This window comes from Dendrobium catenatum, unplaced genomic scaffold, assembly GCF_001605985.2.
Source record: "Dendrobium catenatum unplaced genomic scaffold, ASM160598v2 fragScaff_scaffold_743, whole genome shotgun sequence".
Classification (NCBI taxonomy): Eukaryota; Viridiplantae; Streptophyta; class Magnoliopsida; order Asparagales; family Orchidaceae; genus Dendrobium; species Dendrobium catenatum.
The window spans coordinates 4,213,724-4,240,110 of record NW_021319205.1 but is presented as its reverse complement, the minus strand read 5'-3'; the positions used below and the strand labels follow the sequence as shown (position 1 = coordinate 4,240,110).

Sequence of the window (26,387 nt, the reverse complement as noted above, 5' to 3'; positions counted from 1 at the left end):
TGAAAAAGAACGAGAATGAGAAACCCCCCCTAAAAAACCAGGGTCCCTAAGTTTATTAGGCGCCATACCGGCACCGCCGGAGAAAGCCAAGAAAAATAACCAAAAAAGACACCAAAACAATAGGAGAACACAGGAAAGGAGAATACTTCCCTGAATCCAGGAGATCACCGGAGGGGAAGCCCCATCGGGGCTGGGAAATCCCCGTAACAGCACAGCAAAACGAAACCCTAGTAGAGCCGAGGAGGAAAGAGCATTTTGATCTCCACCTGTGCTAATAAATGCTCGTAAATGTTATAGTTTTAATTATGATTAAAAGTGAAATTTTCATATATATATAGTGTATTCCCAGAACAACAACATTAATTATATTTTGCAAAAGTTGCGGGGCTGGAAAATCGAAATAGAGCAAAAAAATGAAAACTAGGCAGGAAAATTGAAACCGGGTGGAAAAATGAAAAATGGGTGCGAAATCGAGTGGCTTGATGAGCTCGTTATAATGACTCGAGTCAAACTCAACTTTTGAGCTCGACTCAAGTTCGAGCTTGATATTTTACTCACAAGTCGAGCTCAAAGACCTCTTGAATCGAGCTCGACTCAACACGTTTACACCTCTAATTAGGTTTACACTTATGATATTCATTTTTATAATTTCTTTGATTTCTCCATTAAGAATTCACTGAATAACAACTATATGGATTGTAATTCCTAAACGAAAGACTAAAATTTCTAATTTTACCTGAAATTAGAATAAATAGTTTCATAAGATAACATAATTATTCTTATTTATCAGAAATTTTGATGCAATTCTTTGAGAATTGAAATTATGTTAACCATGGTTTTTTAGTTATAAGCGGCTGCCATTACCTGTAACTTTTATTTAATTAAGGAAATTTTTAGTTTACAATCATTTAGTAATTAAATCCCATCTTTAATGTATTTTATTATATTACTCATAATTTCTTATAACTATTATAAAAATTTATGTTGATTATAAAGATTTGATGAATTGAACGAAGATTTGATTACTCATATTTTCTTATGTTACGAAAAATAAGAAAATTGAAGAATGATGAAGCATCTGCGATATGGAAGCGGGATATTAAGATAATTTTTTATGATTTTGGTATAGGGGAGAGATCTTGACAGTCGTTCAACATTATATTTTAATAAAGAAGATTGGAACAATTTGATGAAGAACTTTTATAAGAAAATTGTAAAGGTTCACAACAAAGCACAACTAAATAATAAATGAGACCAACTTAAGAAAAAATGGAAGTTATGGAAGAACCTTAAGCTAGATTCAACTGGACTAGAACTGTAGCCTAAAAGAAAGACCACTGATTTATCTTATGAATGGTGAAAGGAGAAATTGAATGTGTTTACTTTGTGTGAGTAGTATAATTGTATGTTTTTTTAGGTTTCCTTCTTGCATGTGCATGGTGTGATCTCTGTAGGCACTTTAAGGACTAAGAAAATTTTTCTACTCGTAACTAAAAATTAATATTTTAGGAATTAAGTAACATAGAAATCTAACGACCTAGGGAATAGCAAGAATCGTTTGGAATTGACATGCATATTATCGCATTTCTCTCCTTCCTTGTTATAAGGCACTTCCTCACCTGCGGGTAGAGTCCAGATAATCTAACCTATGAGGATGAGGTGCCGGACCTGGGGATGCCCAGTCTTTTTCTAAAAATTATTTTTTTATAAGCATATTTTTAAAATTCTTTGCATACTTGATTTAGACATTTTAACTAGCACTACATGAAAAAATGCTTATACCGGCGGACTAGATCCGTCGCTATCAACAAAAATGTGCTGAAAATTGTTGCTTTCCGGTAAATTTCCATCAAAAAATCTTCCGTCGGATTATCGCGAGTCGAAAATTTTTGTCGGAGCATAAATTGAGCCGGAAACATGTTTCCGGCGGTATTTCCGGAGGAAAAAAAGTAAATCTTGCCACCGCACAATTTTCATTTTTCGTCGTTTATTCTATCGGACTTTCCGGCGGATCATACGTTGTTGATAAGATGATTTGTAACCATCGGATAATATCCTCCGGAAACGTCATATTGTCGTACCGATAGAGTGTCCGACGGATGCTCCGCCGGAAACCTGGAGCAGAAAGAAAAAAAAAACTTTCCTTCTTTTAAAAATTGATTTCCACAAAAAAAACCTGCATAAAAGAACACATATAAACAACACAATTTTCATCAACACAACTTGCATTTATACATCAAATTCTAATTAGGAACATCACCAATTACATAATCAAACATGTCCAAACAACAATTAACTAAACATGTTCACAATAAATAGAAACAAAGATGTTCAAAAAACACATATATAAACATGAAATAAAACATATAGAAATAGGTGTCCACATTCGTAAAATAGATAAATAACATCTACTCTGATTCAGTTTCTTCCTCAGCTGATGCTGTACTCCTCCCACTACTCAGCTGCTCTCTCATCTTTCGCATTTCTTCTAACATTTGAGCTAACTGTTGCTGCATATGCATCTACTACTGCTGTATTTGTATCTGCCAATCAGTTTGTGCTTTCCTTACCTGTTCTAGCTCGGTTGTAAGGGCAGCTATCTGTTGGGTATATAAAGAGTCATGTGTACTAGATGAAAAACTTGAACCACTAGATGTCTGCCCTTCATATGCATATGCTTGCGAGCTTAACCCGTATACTCTACCGTGGTGCATTCCTTCTACCGCTTACTACCTAGTGCGGTAGTCAGAATATTCTACTGATCCAGCAGAAGAATCTTCACCTGCTGCAGCCTAACTTTTTCGAAGATATGTATACTCCTCCTATGAAAGTTAATAAAAATTTAAGCATTTTATACATAACAACACAAAAATGAAACTTACATACTTACATAAGCTTTCCTGGCTTGCTCGTCAACCCATTGTTGGTCCTCCTACCGCTTATGGGTATGACTATGCAATTTAACAGGAGTCGGTTCTCTACCCAGCACATTTTTGTGTGAAAAACATATGTTAGTATTCTAATTAAAGAAAATTATTAAATATTTTAAATTGCCTTACCAAGCGTCTTCTATGCTCAGTACGAGGAACCGAACCCCCTGTATGAAGGGAACTATCCAAGCCCCCAACATCAGAAGCTCTGTTCTATCTATTTTGATCCCTCCTCCTGGTATAATCTGGGCTACCTCAAGCAGTGCTCAACTCTGCCCATATACTCTCACCAATCCAGAGTGGTCGCTGGCCTGCCTTTCTAATATCAATAAACATGTCTCGCATGTGAGTCGAGCCACGCTTCTCAAAATTCTTTCTGATTTTATCATTATGTTGTGGCAGTCAATAAAAATCTTTCTGCATTTAAACACATACAATAAAGAATAACTAATTTTGTTAGCTTATGTAAATTATATATAATACAAAATATATATATATATAATAACGTACTTCTTTCAGGATTTTCTTCCAAGAAATATAAGGAGCATCGTATCTGCTTCATATTATGTCCCGTATTTTATGCATTAGCTTCTTTGACGGATGAAACTTGAGAGAAATATATTACTTGTCAGAAAAAGTAATTCAATTTTATTTGCATGGCTAAAATAAAATTAGCACTTATGTGTCACTGTCAGTTTCAATCAACATGCAACTCTCTATCGCCTGCTCTTCTGCAGCGGGCTGAGATGGTGCTGTAGCGGGCTGAGGTGGTGCTGTAGCAGGCTGAGGTGGTGCTATAGCGGGCTAAGGTGGTGTTGTTGTAGTGGGCTAAGCAGGTGGTGGGACATATGACAGATATGAATATGGCAGATATGTAGGATAAACACCATGAGATGGTGGTGGTGGGAAGTAGGGGTGGAAAGGATTAGTCTGCGTAAGGTCCGATGAAGGTAAGTGTGGGTCTGGTGAGTAGAACATGTGGGCTAGGCTGACTCTGAGTAGTGGCTGCAGGAGAAGGTATAGGCGGGCTAGGCTGACTCTGAGTAGCTGGCTGAGATGAAGAGGTGCCCTCAATACGTACAGACCTACTGGATGAGTTAACAGTAATCTTCTTGTTGCGCCTACCAAATATATTCTTTATTATTCCTCTTTGATGATCATCACCTGAAGCCATCTGCACAAAAAGTTAAAAAATATTAGCAATATGAATTACGACAAAAAAGAATATAAAATAGCACAGCAATTAAAATAATGCAAGTACAAAAAATTGGTGTTCTAAGGCTACTTTGCATTAAAAACTCATTAATTAAAATTTTAATTACATTAGCTATAAGAGCATTCACCCTACATAAGTCCAAGGCTACTTTGGAAACTATCTAGACGTCGATCTTACTTATAAAACACTCAACCTACCTATCCATCTTTCATAAAGACTAGATAGCATGGATTTTATCTGTTTAGGTGGTTAGTTGGCTTTTCTTTTTTAGGCAGGATATAAGCCCAATTACATTATCTAGGACACTTGTGTTAGTATTGGGTGTAGAACACTAAATCCACCTTAAATTTAGGGTTTAATGCTACTACATTTGGTGCTCATAATACGACTCATCGATGGGTAAGTTCTCTTTTCTTTAAGGGCTATAAATCTTACCTATATGTGTCACATGGATGATGTGGCCTCTATCATTCCCCTTTACATTCTTTGATGTGTTGTTTCCCTTTTCTCTACTCTCTTCTCGGTACCTTAGTCCCTCTGAGTGTGGATCTGAGCCGTGTGTGTTGACTAAGCCACTTTGAACCCTTTCTTTCCCTTTGATTAGGATTTATTAGTCTCCACTTTGTACCAATCCCCTTCTTGAAAGAATAATGTCGAATCCTTAATCGAGAGTTTTCTCAGGCCCCGGCCTGAGATGTAATTAAACATAGGGGCTTACACCCATGGAAAATGAAACTCCACCATCAAATAATCCATACTCAAGTTTATGTATTGGGTGGGGAAACACGCTGTTTCGATTAGGTCATACATATTATTATCTATCGAGGTGCATTAGCGAGAGCCACTATCCTCAATGGTTAATCGTATGTGCCATCTAATATGCCCTTTCATTGGGTTGCTTGTGAAGAGTATGAACGTCTATGATCATTTCATCCATCAGGGTGGTGCAGTCGTATAACCCTTTGCATGTTGTCCTCCATTGAGCGATACCCTTTTAGAGGTCTACACATTCATTTTTATTTATTGTAGTAAATGATACTCCTGTTATAAATCTTGTTGATCATATAAATTATGATTTTCATGTTGAAATATATAACGAGGTTGATTATTTATAACAATAATTATACTATTTTATTATGTGTATGTCAGTATAACCCTGTTGGTTTTTGGCTAGCCAGGGTCGAGGGGCCCCCACAGTGATGACTCTGCAAGAAATCACTTAATTTTCTTAGGTTGGTGTTTATCTTTCCAGTGATGGGTATATGATAAACTGATAATGAATAAATAAATATATAAATGAAAGGAAATATAAGTGAACTTGAATTGGAAATAATAAATGAGTGATGAGTCATTTAGAGGTATAATGATTCCTTGTGTGATTTCATTTATTGGCATTAAATACTTTGTACTTATAGTAATTTGGCATATACATTAATAACACCATCATATTAGAATTATATTATTGGAAATATGGCAAGATCAAAGTTTTTAAGCAAGAACTCCCTCTATATATGGTTCTGCTCGCCGATGGTACTTTCGATCTCAAATCATATTTATATTCAGCTCATTGTTCTTTTTTTTTTTGTTAAAAAAATAGATTTTTTTTCTCATTTTGATGGTTGTGGAATTGGTAGGGTTTAGTGATCGGTGGGCTGAAACTGGAGATGGATAAATGCCAGAGTGGCGGCGGTGATGATTGTGTTCTTGAGGAATTTATTCCACTCGAAACAAGTTCGAATGGATACAAGGAGGAGAAGAAAGTGATAAATTTGAAAGAGGTGAGCAAGGAGAAGATAAAGTGGATGAGTTCAGCTCAGCTCTGGCTGGAGCGATAATTTGAGCTATGTAAGCATCGATTGCATGGAAGATTCCCAAGAGGTGGTCATCTAAGAATTGATCATTTTTCTCCCTCATTTTCCTTCTTTGCTATTTCTGAAAAGGATTGGCTTTGTGGGATTTTAGCAGAAGAAGGATGAAGGATCCCACAGTCGGAGGGACTGTAATGCCCTGTCTCTGTCACAAAAAGTGGCGGCAAATTTATACCGTTCAAAGCCGTGCCGACGCCTAGGAAGGAAGAGGAGAAGCTAAGCATCTTGTTGCCAAATCTTTCCTTTGTGCCCTTGCCAATCAAGGTTCCTTGCTCAGCTCCTATCGTCGTTGCTATGGAAGAAGACAATCACAGAGTGACTTGAACTCGAAGGCAGTGACAATAGCATCTTCTTCCACTGGAAATGACCAGCTAGGCTTGCTGCCACAGCAGCAGTATCAACAGCATCCGCTAAGAAAGCACGGCGGTGCTGGTCACCGAAGCTGCACCGGCGTTTCATCATTACTCTTCGCAACGCTGCGGTGCGCAAGGTTAGATTGGAATGTTATGACAATTTTGTTCATAAAGTGAAATGTAAAGGTGACTGAATTCTTTAAAAGTTTTTTTACTTTGATGTGTAATTATCAGAAGAAAAAAATAATAGTAATAATCTTTAGTCTATTGGCTTGTGGTTTTTAGTGATGCTACTGTGATTGAAATGGAATATGAAATTCAAGGATGACGATTGAATTCGTACAGTATCCTCCTTTAGTGTGTGATAATCATTATCTGAAGAAAAAATATATTTTTCGAGGGTGCTTATAGCGTGTAGCTTTTATTCCTACCTCTGTAACTTAATTAGAATTTTACCTTTCTGCGATTCAAACGAGCTAGGCAGCAAAACTAGACTAGATCTTTTGCTTGTTCAAAAATTTGAAAGACTAAATCAAATTAAAGTAGCATTGCCTTTATTTCTCTTGCAGTAGCAACTCCAAAATAGATCAGAGAACTGATGAAGGTTGACATGCTAACTAATTATGAAGTGAAAGTCACTTGCAAGTTAAATCTAAGTTTTTTATCTTAATTTTTAATCTTAGTAAATCACTGTATGACTATGCGAGTTGAGCGCGGGCTATCAAAGGAATGACTGGTAGAGATGGTGTGAGATGGTGGTCAATGAGAGTACTAAAAAGTGTTGATTTCCACAATATTAGCATGTCGATCAATAGGTCTATGTCAGCTTCGAAGAGGTTCGAGTGAAGCCAGTGGAAGCCAAGTCTAGTGAACGATATATGCTTTTCATTGTCAAAAATCTTGTCAGCTACCCTAAATGGTTAGAGATTGACCACTTCTTCAATGGACCCTAGCGTTCTCTCTCAAGTGACTCGACTCAGTAAAATTTGGGTTACCATGTCGGATTGGGTCAACCCATTAGCCCAACAAGTAGAGTCCATGTCAGAGCTTTCAACCCATTTACAAAATTGGGTCGGTTTTGATCTATTACCTTCCTTTTCAACGAGCGCTGGTCGATGATTGTCATTGTGCTCATCACAACGCCACCGATTGATGAAGATAGGCATCTGAGGAGGGAATCTTTAGGTGATGACCCATCCCGTTCGCCTAAGATAACCAATGATAGTGTTGATTCTAAGAGATTTCTCATTTATTTCCCCATAGGAATAATTTACTGAAAAGGCAGAGATCTTTCAATGCAGTTAGAGAAAGACCTGTATCGGCACATATCGATGTCATTAGATCGGCAAATTATTAGATCCGTTGATCGAACGTAGAGATACGCCCGAATGCTAATAAAATATTATTTTAAATTAAGCGCATGAAAAGCACAGATAAAGCACACGTAAAGCGCACCTAAAGTGCAGATAAAACGCAGTCAAAGCGCAGACAAAGCACGGTCAAAATGCAGTCCACGTGGTAAGTTTTAATTGTATGTTTGGATCTATTTTTAGGTCCGATGACCGGACCTAATAATTTTCCCATTAGATCAAGGAGTTCTCCACTTTTATGCATTTATTGTAGATGCGGGATCATCATCCTTGCCTCTCGATTAACTAATAATGATACATATTGCAATTGGACCTGGAAACAAGCCTATGCTTGTTGCTCAGTACATGGAGAAGGAAGGTCGAACATAGCACCAAGAAGTGCATATTGACAGCAGATCTTCAAGATGCTGTTCAGTCAATGGTGCAAGCAATTTTGGCCAATAAATAAAACCATAAACTTGGAACTTTTGAGAAGTCGGAGCTTCTGAAGATCATCACCGGGTTACAAGGGGAATAAGGAATTCAGTGCTGAGAAGAGTCCAGCTATGGAATGGCGTTGATTCTAATGGTTGGAAGGATTCCATTGACAGTTAATTACAAAAGAATAAAAGTGAATGAGCTCGCTATGATCTTTCAAAAATGAGGTGCAAATCTTTTCATCTTTATCAGGTTTTTAATTATGGTTACCTTTTTTTTGGTATAAGAAAACTCTAAACCCTAAATTTTACAATTGATCACACATTCTTTAAGCTCGTGGCTGTAGATTCATCCTCTGCAAAAGGAAACACTTCTAACAAGTGAAGCAAAAACCAAATACCTATAAATTTAACAATTGCTCACTATGTCATGCATTTCTATAAAGAATAATTCAATACTAATCATTTATGACTAATTCGTTTAATTTAGTTTGCAGTAAGCAGAGATGGAAGAAGTATAAACAGTTAATCTAAAATAGAATGATACAAATCAGCCCATAAAGCTACAAAAAATTGGACAATGAGTAGAGGAATGGCTCGTGTGGCTATAGAAATTGCAATTGCAAACTGAGTTTATAATTTTCATATTTTTATATCCTATCGTTCGAATCAAAGTGGACATCATAGGAGTCTATTGACAAAGCTTAATCGTTAATCATAAAACTACTATAGAAATCAGCTTCCTACAGCCTTTTATAGAGAGAAATTTTTTAAAAGCAACGAAAAAATAGTAGCCAAATGAAATTTATTATTACGATTTGAAAAGCAAAACAATACGATATCAGCCCAAAACGAAGCCTTGGTGGCCAAAATATTGAGGTAGGAAATCTATACAATTGGATCAAAATTCTTATTATAGCAAGATAATAATTACTTTGTAATTATTTTGTTTGAGTTCCCCTTTTTCCTAATTTTAAATTCTAGCATATGATAAATTATATTATAATTATGTTTTAAATTTAATCTTATTTAGTTTATTATTTGAATATATATATATATATATATATATATATATATATATAGCTTACAGCACATTAGGTATATATATATGCTTAATTAACGAAGTCCATTGGTAGTTTAATCTCTCCATCACATCGTTGCACTACTCTTGCTCCAACGTAATGTGCTGTAATGTAAGTGCTCTACAAATCCGAGATTCAAATAACCAAAGCAACCAATTTAAGCTTGTTATAGAAATAATTCGAGAAAATAGGATAATTTGAGAAAAAACCTCAAATGAATATATCTTAATTGTAAATTAAGAAAAAGTACTAGAGAATTTTATCAGTAATTAATGGAGAGTTAATGATACATAATTTTAGTTCAGTAAAAATCTTTTATGGTTTATCCCCGATATTGAAGCAGGGAGAAGAAGTAGGCTTAGATTGAGGAATTCAAATGGTTAAAATATAACTATGTAAAAGTATTCAAATGATAAAAGCCGAAAGAGCCACTTCCGCTTCAAAAGTTAAAAGCTTTTCCTTCACCGATAATCAGTTGAGATCGCCTATTTCGTGATCACCTTTTCTGAAGGATTGAGCGTCTTAATCTTCGCCTATTTTTTTCTTATTTCCTATAGAAGGATTTCGCGGGCTCCCCCTTCGGCTTGGAGGATCCATTTAAGCTTCTTCTTGTCTTCACTTCGCCTATATATATCTTCTTATCCTTGAAGTTTATCTTCTTCATTGTCACCAAATATCCGCTTCGCCTCTCTTCCCTTTCCAAAAATCCACTTCCACCGCCAAAATGAATTGGTTGTTGCAATCTTCTCGGAAATACCTGCATGAGCCTCAAAACAAGTTACTCTCAACCCCATTTCATCTTCATTGTAGTTATTCCAACTCTCCCACCTCCAAATACCCTTTCTTTCCAATGGTTGTTGGCCCCTTGAACATTAACAGGAACCCCTCTGCCACCACCATCCCACAGACAGCTGACCTCCAATCATCCTACAAGGTGAAACTCTACTGCAAATTCGGTGGCAAGCTCATGCCATGTCTTAGCGATGGCGTCCTGTAAAATCATACTAAGCTTTTCAATGAGGAATTATGCCAATAATAAATTATAACAAATGACAATGTTAATTGCTATGCAAGAAAATGGCAAAATCTGAACTCTACAATATCTAATCAAATATAATTCTTATTCGATATGTATTAGTCTCGCAGTCAAATATGACTTTTCTTATATCCTTTTTCAGCTTGATCAAGTGAATTCTTTGCAACCACAACATTAATTATACGGAGAAAATTTTCTTGAGGCATCTAATTCATACCCAATATTTCATAATTAATGTCTCAAAATATTTCTGGCCCATCAAAGAAGGATTCATGTCTTGGGCAATTTAGACCTATACAAGATATGAATATCGTTTTATAAGAGTATAAGTATGAAGTACCAATATATAATAATTATTATTAATTGAAATAAATATATATTGATAAAATTTTGTCATGCTTGTTTATTCAAATCCAGGCATAGATGAATTTGATCATGATTTACATCATCTTTTTGAACGAGTAGAATAAGTGCTACAATCACCTATTAGGTATGCATCTTTACATTTTTTTTCCTTGAGCCAAATGAATATAATTGAACATTTTATCATGAGATTGTGATCCATATGAACAACTTCAGTTCTCCTAATGGTGCTATACCAGGTGGCCATAAATTTTTAGGTGAACATCTTTTTATTTCATAAGTTTTTTTTTTATTCCTTTTGAATTTTTTTAACAAATATACAATTCAATCAGCACATTAAAGTCAACCAATCTTATGCACAGCATTTGGTGTTATAAATGATATTAAGCAGATTCAGGTTAACCATCATGATTTTATTAATTGGTTTTGTTATTTTAGTTTAATTATAATATTTAGTTTGAAAGATTATTCATATTTTTGTAGATAATAAAGAATTGTGATCTTGTCGTATTGCGAGAGCTAGGTTCTAGAGCCTCGGAGCAGTGTATCATGATAATTGGAGAGGAGCATATGTTGCCGTAAAGAAGATCCATGTAAAAATATTTTGCTGGAAAATCTTGGATACAGTAACGGATGATATATATTTTGCAAGAAAAACTTTCAAATGCAAAAAAAAAAAACTTTTCTATAATATTTTATCATCTCGTTCTTGAAATTCGAACTATATATCGATGTATTTCATGTGCTTTGAGGACTGATTTTTGGAACGAGATATTCATGCTTGCTAATTTGCACAACCCAAATATTATAGCATTTTATGGTATTGTTTAGGATGGCCCTCGTGGATCTTTTGCAGTTGTCTCTAAATAAATTGTTGCCGGTTCACGACGAAGTGCACTTATAAACTATAACGGGTATTTTCTTTGTTTCAGCTTAATGCATCTGACACCACAAATTAACTTGTTTTGTACTTATATTTTTCATTGTAATGGATAAATTATTTATTGAATTTAAGCAAGTTTCTTGATAAAAGGAAACACCTATTAATTGCTATAGATGTGGCTTTTGGGATGGAATATCTACCCGATCAAAATATTATTCATTTTGAACTGAAAAGTGACAACTTGCTTGTTAACTTCAGGGATCCTAATCGACCAATATGCAAGGTAGTACTTCATTTTTAGTATTGTATCTATTTCAAGATTTTTTATTTATGATTTCATGTAAACAACTCATGAAAATCTTTGTATATATATGTGATAACTTTTTTTTCTAATTAGTTATAGTTGTGACTTATTAATTGTATAATGTCAGAATTTCATTTTTTAAAAGACCTATACCAAGAGATTAGGATGAATAACCTAGAGAAGTTAATACCTTATGATTATTTCCTAAAATTATGTGTTGTTTCAAAAGATAATAATTTCTTTCCTTTTTTGTCATGAAAATTATAAGATAAAAAATAAGAGTGAACTAACAAATCAATTGATTTTATATGATCCAAGCAATGTAAGATACTTTATATACTACTCCGAGAAAATATGATATCTCCACCATAATACACATAACTTCATCTAAAGGTGCACATGACCGAAGCGCAATGGGTAGAATGTCTTCTATTAGAACATGACAGTCATGACTTTTTAAGCCCATAATTTTATAATCAGCAACATTGACACATCTTGATATGTTTGATGCATAGCCTTTAGGGAACTTCAAATTCTTTAAAACTTCACAGAACATCACTTTGTCTTTCTTTGACATTGTAAAAGGAGCTCATGGTAATGAATAGCTACCATCCTCTAGAGTATGTAGATGCAATTCATTTTTAATTCCAATATCAACCAAATCTTGTCTTGCTTGTAAGTTATCCTTTGATTTTTTCAAATCATGCAAAGTTTTAATAAAATTGTCACAAATGTTCTTCTCAATATGCATAACATCTAAGTTATGTGGTAGTAAGTTATACTCTCAATAAGGTAGGTAAAAAAATTAATTTTTTCTTCCAGCCTTCAATTCCCTATACAACACGTCCTCTTTTTTTACCAGCTTTAATTAAGGATGCAATTGGAAATTCTATATTATGTAATTGTGACAAAACTTTAGTGCCAATTCTCCTTCTAGGTTCTCTTCGAACTTCCTCAGTGTTATCAAAGTATTTTTTTTGGCGGCGTAAAATATGATTATTTGGAAGCCAACGATGATGACTCATGTAAGAGAATTTATTGCCTTTGTTTAACCACAACGATTCTGTATTTTGAGCACAACAAGGACAAGCAAATCTTCCTTTCGTGCTTCACCCATACAACATACTGTATGCTGGAAAATCATTAATGGTCCATAGTAATGCAGCTCGCATGCTGAAAGTTTGTCCACTTGCTGCATCATAACATTGCACTCCATGCCATAATTCGCGTAACTCCTGAATCAAAGGTTGAACATAAATATCAATAGCATTTCTTGGACTTCTCTCCCCAGGTATTATAGTTGATAGGATAAAAGAATCATGTTTCATCCCAACCCAATGTTGCATATTATATTGAACTAGAAGTATAGGCCAAATACTATATGTACTATTCATAATCTTGAATGGATTAAACCCATCACTAGCCAAACCAAGGAAAATATTATGTGGGCCCAAAGCAAAATCAGGTTATTGAGAGTCATAATCTTTCCATGCTTCTCCATTAGCTAGATGTCGTACCAAACCATCTACATTTCTGTGTTTAGCATGCCAAATCATCTCATCAGCGGATTTCTTTGTTTTAAAAAATCTTTGAAGTCTTGGAATTAATAGAAAATATCTGGCAATTTTAGCTGACTTCATATGAGTTTTTTTCCCTCTAAAAGTATTCTTTATTATAATTGACCATCTTGATGCTCCACATATGTGACATATATTCCGATCAGAACTATCTTTCCAGAAAAACATAAAATCATTAAGACATGCATCTATCTTCGTATATCCAAGATCATATGCTTTAATTATCTTCTTCACCTCGTACATAATTTTAGGTAACAACACCCCTTTAGGAAAGGCATTAACCAGTAACTCAAGTAGCATATCAAAAGATCTTGCCGTCCAAGAATACAAACACTTCAAAATAAATAACTTCAATATAAAGGAAAGCTTTGATAAGGTTTTACATCTAAGGTATAACTCTGCTCCTGCATCTTGCATTAAATTTGCAAATTTCTCATCATGGTCATTTTCTTCATTAGTATTAAACACGTTCTGCTCCATTGTTGGATTTTGAAATGGATCATTTGGATATAACATGTCTCTTAATAATCCATCTACATCATCTCTTCTTATATCCTCAGAAAGAGATTCACCTTCCTTTAACTTTGATGTGACACCAGATTCTTCATTTATTGCATATTCATCTATAAGACAATGCTCTTCTCCATGTCGATTCCATACAACATAACCAGGAAAAAATCCATTGGAAATTAAATGGTCTTTCACTTCTTTCAAAGAATAGAAGTACCTATTAATGCATGACTTGCACGAACATAAAATTATTCCTGATAAATTCTGGCTTCGACTTGCAAACTCTATGAAATTGTTTACACCATTTACATAATCACAACTCCACTTGGCTTTCGTAATCTAACTCTTATCCATACTACTCATGAAAAATGAGTTTCCAAGTCACTATTGAGAATAAAGATTCATTAGGTAACTCAATTTTTTATGCAATCATCAAGTAAATTACACCGAATTAAATCGGTGCAAAAGAAGGATTTGCATTGACTATGTGTATAAACCTTATAACATAAAAAAAATGATTTAGTCAATGTTCACAATATTTTCTTCTTGGACTTAATAAAAAAGTATCTTGACTAAATAATAAGCTACAAACAAAACAAAATCATTTAAATATTATGTTACTTATTTCAAAATCATAACATAATAATAGAAGGGATGATTTCACTTCTCTTACGAAAAATATTGCTCATATAAGCCTAACGAGTTTGATATAATTACCTCAAAACCTCAAATTTGCATATATTTACATAGAGCCACACAATTATATCAAGATGAAAATAACCATTCATATTAAAATGGACCAGCAAATCGATAATATGCTATTTTTTTCAAAATCATAACATAATGATATTATGAACAAGCAAAGAGAAACCAATGTAAGAAATTCTCCCTTATATGATTTTGAAACCAAAAAAGGAAAATATATGAATTGAAATCAAGACAAACATATTCCATAATTTATTCAATATATAATACTTTATATTTTCTATGCCCCTAGCTTTCTAGAAGTTAAATACCTCAAAACCTCACATTTGTGTCATCATATTATTCATATATACTATCTCTCCCATCACATTCCAAAGTAAAATATCTAGAAGAATAATGCTTTTAAATAATGATTTTCCTCTGCATTGTAAGAGATATGTGTCACCCATAAACTTAAGTTGAAGGGTCCCCTCCTAAGATCTAATGTAACTTTTCAAGCTGCATGGGATTTCCTTACCTTTATGTTGAGCAATTTAGCAAAAAACACTATCAATATAAAATGGAGAAGGTGGAGTTGAATTGTAACCTCTTAAAAGCTTCTAAACATTGTCTCCTTCATGTTGTTAGTTATGCCATTTTCAACCAAATAATTTGGATTAGAACAATCAAGGTTAATTGCCAATCTAATGTAAGATCTCGCCAAAATCAATAAGTTACTACTAAAAAGAAAGAGAAAATATTTTCTCTACTTGGGGTATCTATTATAAGCATACTTGACTGTCTTGAGAATTATATAAGGCTAGCATATAAGTTTTCAAAAAGTTTAAGTTTACATTTACTCCAATGCTAACAAGGCGAGAATTCAATTACTAAAAATTAGGGATATAATTCTATGCATAAAACATTTCTCTTCATTACAAAAAATTAGGGATTAATTCCTATGAACTATCTCTAACAGTAACAATCGGTTGGAAGGCAGCTAATTAAATCATCTCTAAAAAATGCAATGAGGAAAATTAGCTAATAACGAGATTGGGGAGGCGCCATGGTTGAGCTCTAAAACATTGTTTGTCAAATCGTTGATAGTACATTATCCTAGTTTCTTTCAATAAAAGATATTGAATAAACTTTGGGTTTAAGTTTTAAAGACAGATTACAAAATAAAATCCTTTTCTGATTAATTAGTGGATTAGGGTAAAGAAACAAGAAGAAGATTAATGAGAAGAAGAGGGAGAAGAATATGAAAAGAATGAAGAAGAAGAAGAAGAAGAAGAAGAAGAAGAAGAAGAAGAAGAAAGGGGTAGCGACTCACAATGAGGAAGGGCCGGCTTGCTGGATGGTCAACACGTGAAGAGAAGAATAGTAAAACAAAATTTTAGCGGCAAGTTCGCTCTAAGCGTAGAGTCGCAGATGAAAGACGATTGAGGAGAAGAAATTACGGGATTCCGTTAAGAATAGTGGCAGTTTGCTCCAGGCGTTAATATAAAAAAGCATATCTTTTGCTTAGCATGAATCGCCTTCATTCACAGATTAGTATTGATTAGGCTGGCTTCTAATACAAATTTATGCGCTGAACATTAAAAAAAATTGAAACTAGTATAACATAATATTTCAATATCCTTAAACTACAATCTGACAATACAAGGAAAATCACTAATTTTCCGGCGGCTACTGGCGGCCACATTTTCCGGCGGCTTTCTTGGAACGTTTTCCGGCGGCTTTCACTTCCGGCGGCACTTTTCCGGCGGCTTTTCAAAATAAAAAAAATAATTAAACTATTTAATACTTAAACTTAACGAAATAACTATTTTAAAAGTGATATTATATTTATGTATTATATAAATTGTCTTATAATTATGTAACTAAAGTTATATTCATTTTTATTTATATAATTTTTTTTTAATTTAAATAAGATACTTAATTTTTATTTTACAATTAAATAATTAGAAAGCTTATTTATTTATGAGTAAAAGATTAGTTTAAACATATTTATATTGATATTACTAACCCTTTGACAATACAAATTCCGGTTGGTAGCTGGATTTCAATATCCCAACTGACCCCAGTTCGAATCCTAAGGCATGCAGGCCGCGTGCGGGAAGCGGGAGTCGCGGGAACGGGAACGGTCGCGCGCGGAGCAACGCCGGAGTTGGAGTCACGCGGGGGCGGCTGGCTGCGCCGGCAGCCGCGGGACGCAGGTGCGCGCCGGCAAGCGCCGGAGCGGGAGCGCGGGGGCGCGTTGTTGGCAGTGGCGTGGCGGTCGCGTTGAGGGTTTTTTTTTAAAAAAATTTGACTGGCGGTTTTTAACCGCCGGATTTTATTTTCCTACGCCGTTTTTACCGGCGGTAACTTAACCGCCTGAAAACCGCCAGAAAACTACAAAACCGCCGGAAAATGTTCAATTTTCGCCGGAAAAGGCCGTCGGAAATGGGTGATTTTCCTATATTGTGAACAATTTATATCTGTCTAAAACCTACTGTTGAGCTTCATCAGGATATGAGTATCAGTGACATGATATATAACTTATTGAATTAGTTCATAAAATTGAAGATCTGGACCTGAATTTAACTGCTCGTTTACTGCATGAGGTCTCTATTTACTTGGATATTTCTGTTTTCGAAAAAAAAAGGTGGTGATCAGTCGCTGAGAGGGTAACGAATTTGCAGAAATGAAAATGGGAAGAAGGGGTTCCAGCTCGATTTATTCTCATTAATTTAAGCCGTTAATGAGCAACCGTAATACATAAACTATTGCATGCATTCATGCTTTTGGTGTGTTTATGAAGCCATAAAAACATGAATAAATTTTTCACTGCATGAGCCATGCATGCAAGCCTTGTGACTATTACATTACTAACATGACTTAATTGCTTATAACGTGAAAGAAAAAATATTTAAATCAAGCTATCATCTTATATAATATAACTTGTTATCATGACTCTAACTACTATTATCTCTTCAATGAATATTAAGTTTTTCAAATAAAATGATTTTTCAAGTACTTAAAGCCAACAAAATCACTCGAGATATTGGAGTTAACTAAAAAATTGTAAGATACTTTGTTCATTTTTATTTTAGATAAATCAATTTTGAATGCAATATTTTAGGATTATATCATTTTTCAAATATTATTTTTAAATTTTCTTATTTAGGAGAAAAAATCGAATTTAATCAATAATTGAAAACTAAAGTATTATATATTTTATAATTTACTTTTCTACTTCTGATATAACGAATATCTACTACCACAAATATTTTTTAACTTATTTTAACTTTATTGAATTTTGATATCAAAATCATCACTTTACTTAGTTTACTTTAGTTCCTACCAAATTCTGGTAAAACCTTTTTTTATGTGTATAATATAAATGTTAATTAATTATATTTTATATTATATTAATTTTTAAAGTAAGTTCTAGACATATAAAATCAATTCATTGCATTTAAAGCCTTTGCTTACCTCTTCTCTCTAAGTAAGAATGCCGGACTGATCTTCACTCTCAACTTTCATTTCCTTGAAATAATTACAGATAGGCTTTCGCTCGTGATATTGTTGTCATCCAATCATAACATCCAATAACAACAATTCATGAGCCCAGCGAGAACATAATATGACATGTGGTCAACAATGTGTGTAGCATTCATGATACCTCAACTGTCAAGGGGAGGGGGTGGTAGATGACTGCTTGATTTCATGAAATATGCATCATGGTTGGTCATCAGGATATCCTCTAAGCTTCAATCTCCATTTTTCATAAGCAGCTAGCAATGCTTCACAATATTTCAGGTTAGATTGTCTTTAATGCTTCATTAATTTGATTAGCATTCGGGTTTGAGTTTTTCTTAGGGTATATTTTGTTGCTTCCATTAGTTTTTTTTTTTTTTTTTTTTTTTGAAAAGTGATGAAATTCATAAGGCTCATTCATTTTATTGGATGTAGTTAGAAATACCCATTAACAAAGCTAAAATTCATTTTTAATAGCTATAAATTCACGTGAAAAGTAGGATGTCAATATCTCATTCTTAATGAATGCATGATAACAAAGCTAGCACTTTATAAAATATATTTTCATCCTCAAATACCTAAATGAGTCCTCAAATCCAGTGAATGACAAAATTAACATTTTCTTTAGATAGGTTATCTATTTATTGGATAACTTAAGGCTCGTGTTGTCTGTTGAAATTAGAAAGTATTTTTTAAAATAAGTTAATTTACTAAGTGTCGTTATTTCTTTTTAAATTTATTAGAAATTATTATAGATTTTAAACTATAAAAACACCTCTAAAATCTCTCAAATTTGTTGATTTCATTTTCACAGAAAAAATACCAAATATTATTCTTCTTCGATCTATGAATAACCAATATGGTATTATATTCCATTGCAATAACTTAGAAATTCTCATGGTTACAAATAGCAAAAGTAAAACAAAAAGGCCAATTTATAAAAAAACCTATTTTAAATTTAATTAGCTTAAGGAAGATGTTAAAGGAAAAATCTAAAAATGAGCAAATACATATTTTAATTATGTAGTTTTAATAAAGACTGGAACTTCATTATCCAATTTCTGATTTATTTATAAAATATTAAACATTTTTTCTTAAATAATTAATAATATAAAAATAATTAAAAACATATAATAATTTTATATTAAAGTTTAAAAACATTTAATAAATTGGCATTTTATAAAAACAAGTAATAAATTAAATTAAAAAAAAAGTAATAAATTAAATTTAATTTATTTTAATAATATTACTTGTATAGAAACTGGTATTAGTTTCTTAGGGGAAAAAATTTATTAAGAAACTAGTATATAGGATATCAATTTCTTAATGATTTTTTTTTTATTAAAACTGATAAATAGAATTATTGAAACCGGATAATAAAGTTCTGATTTCAATAGAAATCGAATAACCAAGTTCATGTTTCTATTGAAATGGATGATTAAAATTGATATTTGTTCCTTTTTAAAATTTTTCGGGTTACATGCTCCGTAAGCTACTTAGGCTTCGTTTGGGACGGCTTTTTTACTGCTTTATATAACGGGGTTTTAGTACAAAATTTTTTATTTTTGTACTAAAACTCCGTTTTAGAAAGCAATAAAAAAGCCGTCCCAAACGAAGCCTTAATCTTAAAATAGACTCAATTTTATAAATTGGCCAAAAAGTAAAGCCTTTTTTGCGGAAAATTCTGTTTTACTTGGCATGAATACATATATAATCAAAATTTTCTTAAAACCAAATAAAGCAGTAACTTTTGAAACTCAAAAGATTTTTTTATTTTACGATGGAAAGTAAAATCTGTGTGCAAAAATATATTTTAACCAAAGACCATGGAATAAAACCATACTAAGCTTTTAGACGAGGAATTAAGCCAATAAAATAAACTATATATAACAAATGACAACGTTAATTTTTATGCAAAAAAATGGCAAAATTTAAACTTTACAATATCTAATTAAATATAATTATTATTGGATATGTATTAATCCTGCAATCAAATCTGACTTTTCTAATATCCTTTGTCAGTGAGTTCTTTTCAACCACAACATCAATTATACGAATTAAATTTTCTTGAGGTATCTGATTCATACTCAATCTTTCATAATCAATGTCCTCAAAATATTTTTGGCCCATCGAAGAAGGATTCATGTCTTGGGCAATTTAGACCTATACAAGGTTTGTATATCGTTTTATGAGAGTAAAAGTATGAAGTATCAATATATAGTTATTATTATTAATTGAAATAAAAACATACTAATAAAATTTTGTTATGTTTTATTTTTCAAATTCAGGCATAGAAGAATGTGATCATGATCTTTATCATCTTGTTGAACGAGTAGAATCAGTGCTTTAATCAACTGTATAATAGTCCCTTAATCCTTCTCTCCCCGCAAACCTAAAGGTCTCCATCCACGAAGGTTAATCTCATCTTCCTTTCCAATTGTTCCTTTGCCTTCGTCACATTTGTCCTTAATAAATTACCTTGAAATATGTTTTACTGGTTGTTTCATCCACAACGCACCCCTTCTCACCCTTTCAGAGTCCCCAACAAATATATACCATTGCTCCATTTTGATCCCATAATAGTCGAGTTTGGCCTGTGTTGTTATGCTATCGAGTACTACTTGCCTTCAATTCTTTTTCCTGGCACGGAGAGAAACTTAAGTAAAGAAGACAAAGAAAGTTTCTACATGGAGATTGAAGACCGGATCATGCACCTCATTTCGGATGACGATGAGGAAGAAGAACTAAAGAGGAAAAATGGAGCTCCTCCGCAAGACTAGATACTTGGAAATGAGCTATGAAATCAGTCTCATATCACATGTAATTAGATGTCCTATCTTGTATATATGATAAATTTGCACAATTGATATGACATGATATGGTATACATGATATAGAAGATGATTGATGCATGTACGTGACATGATTGATAAGTCCGGTATAAGAATATAGAATTTACATGAATCATATGGCATATGAAACACATTGCATATAATATGTATGATACATATGAATTATATAAACATTTAGTTTAAATATAATTATTTAGTTTTAAAGATATTCCACATTTTTGTAGAAAATAAAGAATTGCGACCTTGACATATTGCGAGTGCTAGGTTCAGGAACGTTTGGAGCAGTCTATCATGGTAAATGGAGAGGAGCTGATGTTGCCATAAAGAATATCCATTATATATATTTTGCTGGAAAATCATGGATACGAGAATGTCTTTCAAATGCAAAAAATATATTTTTCTATATTATTTTATCATCTCATTCTTGAAATTCTAACTATATGTCATTGCTATCATATTCTTAGAGAGCTAACTTTTGGAATGAAATGTTCATTCTTACTAATTTGCACCACCCAAATATTATAGCATTTTATGGTATTATTTGGGAAGGCCCTGAGGGATATTTTGCAGCCATCACTAAATATATGGTTGACGATTCACTATGAAGTGCACTTATAAACTATAGCGAGTATGTTCTTTATTTTAGCTTAATACACCTAGCACTACAAATTTATCTTATTTTGTACTCATATAATTTTCATTGTAATGGATAAATTATATATTGAATTTAAGTAGGTTTCTTGATAGAAGGAAACGACTATTTATTGTCATAGATGTGGCTTTTGGGATGGAATATCTACACGATCAAAATATTATTCATTTTGATTTGATTATGCAAATAAATATGCACAATTCTTATGCGAGCATTACTTAGGCTGCCTGACAAGTAAGCAATTAGAATCATTTTATATTAGTCGAATATATTAATGGATAATTCTTTGTGGATTAATTTATTTATTGGTCGGTGATTTTGTCCTTTCAAAAATAAAGTGTAGCACCTTAATGTCATGTTTCAGTGCACGTGGAACAATCCCTTGGATAGCATCTAAGTTTATGAATGGAAGAAGAGATTTGGTCCCTGAAAAAGTATATATAAAAATTCAAATGCACGAAAAAGTCAATAAGTATTTATCTTAAATTCTTTTTAATATTTGTATCAAGAACTAGGTTGACGTATTTTCTTTTGGTATTGTGATGTGCGAGCTTCTTATGGGCAAAGAGCCATATGCCAACATACCTGATGAAGCAAATATAGGTACCATTCTATCTCACATCATTTTTTATTGTACTAATATCACATGTAATTAATAATATACATTATTAATAGATGAAACAGTTGACAACACTCTAAGGCCTTTAGTTCCAGAATCTTGTGACCCTGAGTGGAGAAGCTTGATGGAATAGTGTTGGTCAACAGAACCATCAAAAAGCCCTTGCTTCTTTGAGCATCTCCTCATTTACAATAAAGCCAAACCTAATCATCTCAACAATTTTCTTGAAGGTGACTTCTACCCTACCAAATTAAATTTTTGACATGCTTCCGAATTTTGTAAATAGAAAGATTAAGAAGTTAAAATAGAATGGGCATAGAAAATTTTCATGTATAGTGTGGTCTTTTTTATTCAACTTAAAAAAGTTTTTGATTTGATTTCAGGCACTCTCCATCTTACCTTGTGCCAAAATCGTAAGTAATTTTTATTCTAATTTTAAACATACAATTTAATTTATATATTTCGTATTGTCATCATTCATTTTATTCAATTTATGAACTTAGGTTGACGCTTAATTATGCAAAAAGCAAATTATTATGGTGCATGAGGTGCATATCTCTCAAGTCAATTCTCATACACATCTCGGGGAGGTATGGCGGCTCCGATCGGGATGACACTAATTTATCACATGATGTATGAATTCAATCAAACCATCAATGCTCATAGCACGGTAGATGTCGACATCCCCATTGCTCAATTTTTCAAACTGACGATTGCTGTTAGCGAGGGTCTAGCACCAGCAGCTCAAACATCCAAGTTTCCTTTATAACTAATGCTATAATGGATAACATAGTCATGTGATTGTTTCTTGGAGGAGAGGAATGAGCTTGTCTTACCACTTAATTAAAAAATAATATATGTTATGTATTAATTTTGAAACTAGAGGCTCCAGATATAGACATTGATTTTATAGCGGGTATAGTTTTATTAATCATTTATTTACTTGTAGAAGTACAATAAATCATCATTTATTTAATATTTTATCTGTTTGAAATAATAAATAAATTTCAAAAAAATACTGGTCCTAAGCTCATATGAAAATAGTTGAGGGAATTTTTGAAAAAATAATTTAAGTCATCGCTATAAGAATTTTCTAGCTCATCCATGAATTAATAAAACCACTAATTAAATATTATTTTGCCAACTTTTGATTCAAAATGAAAAATGTGAAGAATCCACACTAAAAATAATAATTTAACGATTGATTAAATTAAACAAATTTAATGCAAAATTGAAACAACCATGAACCATTAACATGTTATAATTTGCAAATGCACAACAAAATCAAACCTTGATGAGTTAGACTAAAATAAAAAATAAAAAGCAAACAAAAGTGAATAAAAAATAAAGTCACCTTGGAAAAATCTATGGGCATCACACTGATGCAAGCAGATTATTTCTCTCAATGTCAAACACTATATCTAAAAGTGTAAATTCCCAAAAAATTGTACAATATTAAATATAAATAAAAAAATTCATGTAATGAAAGTTTCTCCTTTAGAGGCCTTTGATTTAATTTGTATAATCAGTTAATCTCACAAGTTCGAATAGTTACAAAGAAATTAATAGTTATAAAAAAATTCTAAGGCATGTAATGGGAAACTTGTTGGGATGGATTCATCGTATTTTCTTGATTGTATAAAAAAATAGTTAACATTATATTTAATTTGTGGTTCATAATTGTATGTTTTAATGAACATTAGAAAGCCTATATCCTATGTTACTCTACATCAAACAATTTGGTTGATTTGCAATTTCCTTGTGATTTGACCATGGTATAACTAAAAATATTCATAAGTCTGTGCTATTAGAATATTAAAGTAAAGGAATTATTGTAGGTAATGACTATAATAGAATAATATACTAAAATTAGAATTTAAAGCAAAAAGGGAACTTCATGCTCGATAACACTTTAATCATTTGGAAAACAAAACTATTTTGCAATTTCTTTAATTATTCCATGATTATTAACCCCTACAAATCAAACCACACACAAAAAGGGGCAAAATCGCCCAATCAAGCAACGCGTGTGTCGACTCAAAAAGTTATCGACAGTTTAGACGAGTATTAACAGACTGTGAGATGACCTATTAAGCTCATTGACTTTATATCAGAACTTAAAATTGATGAAGCAGAAGAAGCCGAGAAACATATGCTTCCTGTAAAAGCTTGTTGGGTTATTTTGATTAGTGTAGGCATGCTAGCAAAAGAAAAATATGTTGAAGAAGCGGCTTCTGAATCTTGTCTGATGGTGCCGCTAATTGACTATAGCTTAGATGAGGATTTGTATTTTCCAAATGAGGATGAATCATAGCCCAACATAACATTGCAAATAGAGCTTTTAAAGCTGGGTGGAGATTTTGAATCAGCAAATATATTTTTGAAGGCAACCAAGGCTAGTTCTCAAGATGGCACTTCATCAAGTGAACCTGAGTCAGATAAAGTTGTCAAAGTGCGGCTGAGAAAGTGGCAAGATACTACCACCTCCATTATGGAAGTGTTAGCTAGTAATTAATTAATGGTCACAAAGTAAGGACCAGTTAAATTAATAAGAATCAAAAGTGTTAATGATTTCTTTTAAAAAAATTGAAATAATATGATCATTATATATTACAAGAGAAGGCGAAAAAAATGCTAAAAATGCGAACAAACAAAAAAATGTGCCCTCGCCCTATGGGTCAAGTGAGATTTTTCAGGAGAGAGGATGAGATGGTATGATTTTCATTTGATTAGATTATAATTGCTAGCTATTAAGGAAATTAATCTTTATGTAATTTACAGTCAATACTAGATTGTTTATAATTATGATGAATCAATTGTATACCTAGGGATGGATTTTGGTCATCTTAGGAAGCTAAGCTAAAATGGGTAAAGCTAATTAATTTCATAAGTGGTTGGTAAAATAAGAATGTTAAGCTCTAACTTTATCTTATTTAATATAGATAAATACTTGTGATATACTTGCTAAGGAAGGGTTAATGCTGGAAGATGAGAATTTATATTTGGAGTATGTTTTTGTAAGCCAAAATGTGAATGACCTATAGAAACTTTGAAATTTTAAGGATAAATGATTTTGATTTAAAAATCGTATTAATTTTAAAATATCTCTTTTGAATGTTATTAGTATATCCCTTTGAGATGCATTCAATTCACCCTATAAAACATATTGTTTGTTTGTTGTTTTTCATATATGATTAGTGTATCCTTCTAAGTACTTAACAATTTCTTTCATTACCTATAATGTTATTTCCTTTTAATTTTTACATGTTGTACATAAGATTTATATGGTGATAATATTCATTTCATTTATATTTGAATAGTATTCTTATTTATATTTTAAAAATGGTTAAAACCGTTGCTACGTCCAAAATATAAAGCAGTTTCTAAACCACTACAATAATTCCTTCTAGCGAATACAAATAAAGAAAAATTCTAACAGTCATTAAATTGCTGCAATTAATTTGGTGGCATTTTAAACCACTAAAGTCAGAAAAAAATGAAGCACTTCTAAAACCTTATTGAAATATGAAGGCTAATACACAAATAGTTTACAAATCATTATATAATATAAAAATGCATATCTTTGGTTAGCATGAATCACCTTCATTTGTAGATTAGTATTGATTAACTGGCTCTAATACAAATATATACATGAATAATCACATAAAATTGAACTAGTAACACAATACACCAATACCCTAAAATTACATATGAACATTTGATATATTTCAAAAACCTAATGTTTAGCTTCATCAGGATATGAGTATCAGTGACATGACATGGAACTTATTGAATTAGTTCATGAATTTGAATATTTCTATTTTAAAAAAATATTCACACTACTTCTTTCTTAGAGCTACCAATACAATAATAAGGTAGTGATCAGTCGCAACCGTGAAGGAAGTGGGCTGGAATAACTGAGAGGGTAATGAATCTGCTAAAATGAAAATGGGAAGGAGTGCCAGCTAGATTTATTCTCATTAATTTGTGCTGATCAGAATGTTCATAAAACATAAACTATTGCAGGCATTCATGCATTTTGTGTGTTTATGAAGCCATAAAAACATGAATAAATTTTCATTACATGAGTCATGCATGGCTTATGACTATTACTTTACTAACATGACTAATTAAATGCCAATAACATG

At 32.6% G+C, this 26,387-nt stretch overlaps 1 pseudogene; it reads left to right on the top strand.

Annotated features, from left to right (window-relative positions):
• The first annotated feature begins 5,616 nt into the window (after nucleotides 1–5,616).
• Nucleotides 5,617–24,553, top strand: LOC110093281 (annotated as a pseudogene).
• The last annotated feature ends 1,834 nt before the right edge of the window (nucleotides 24,554–26,387 follow it).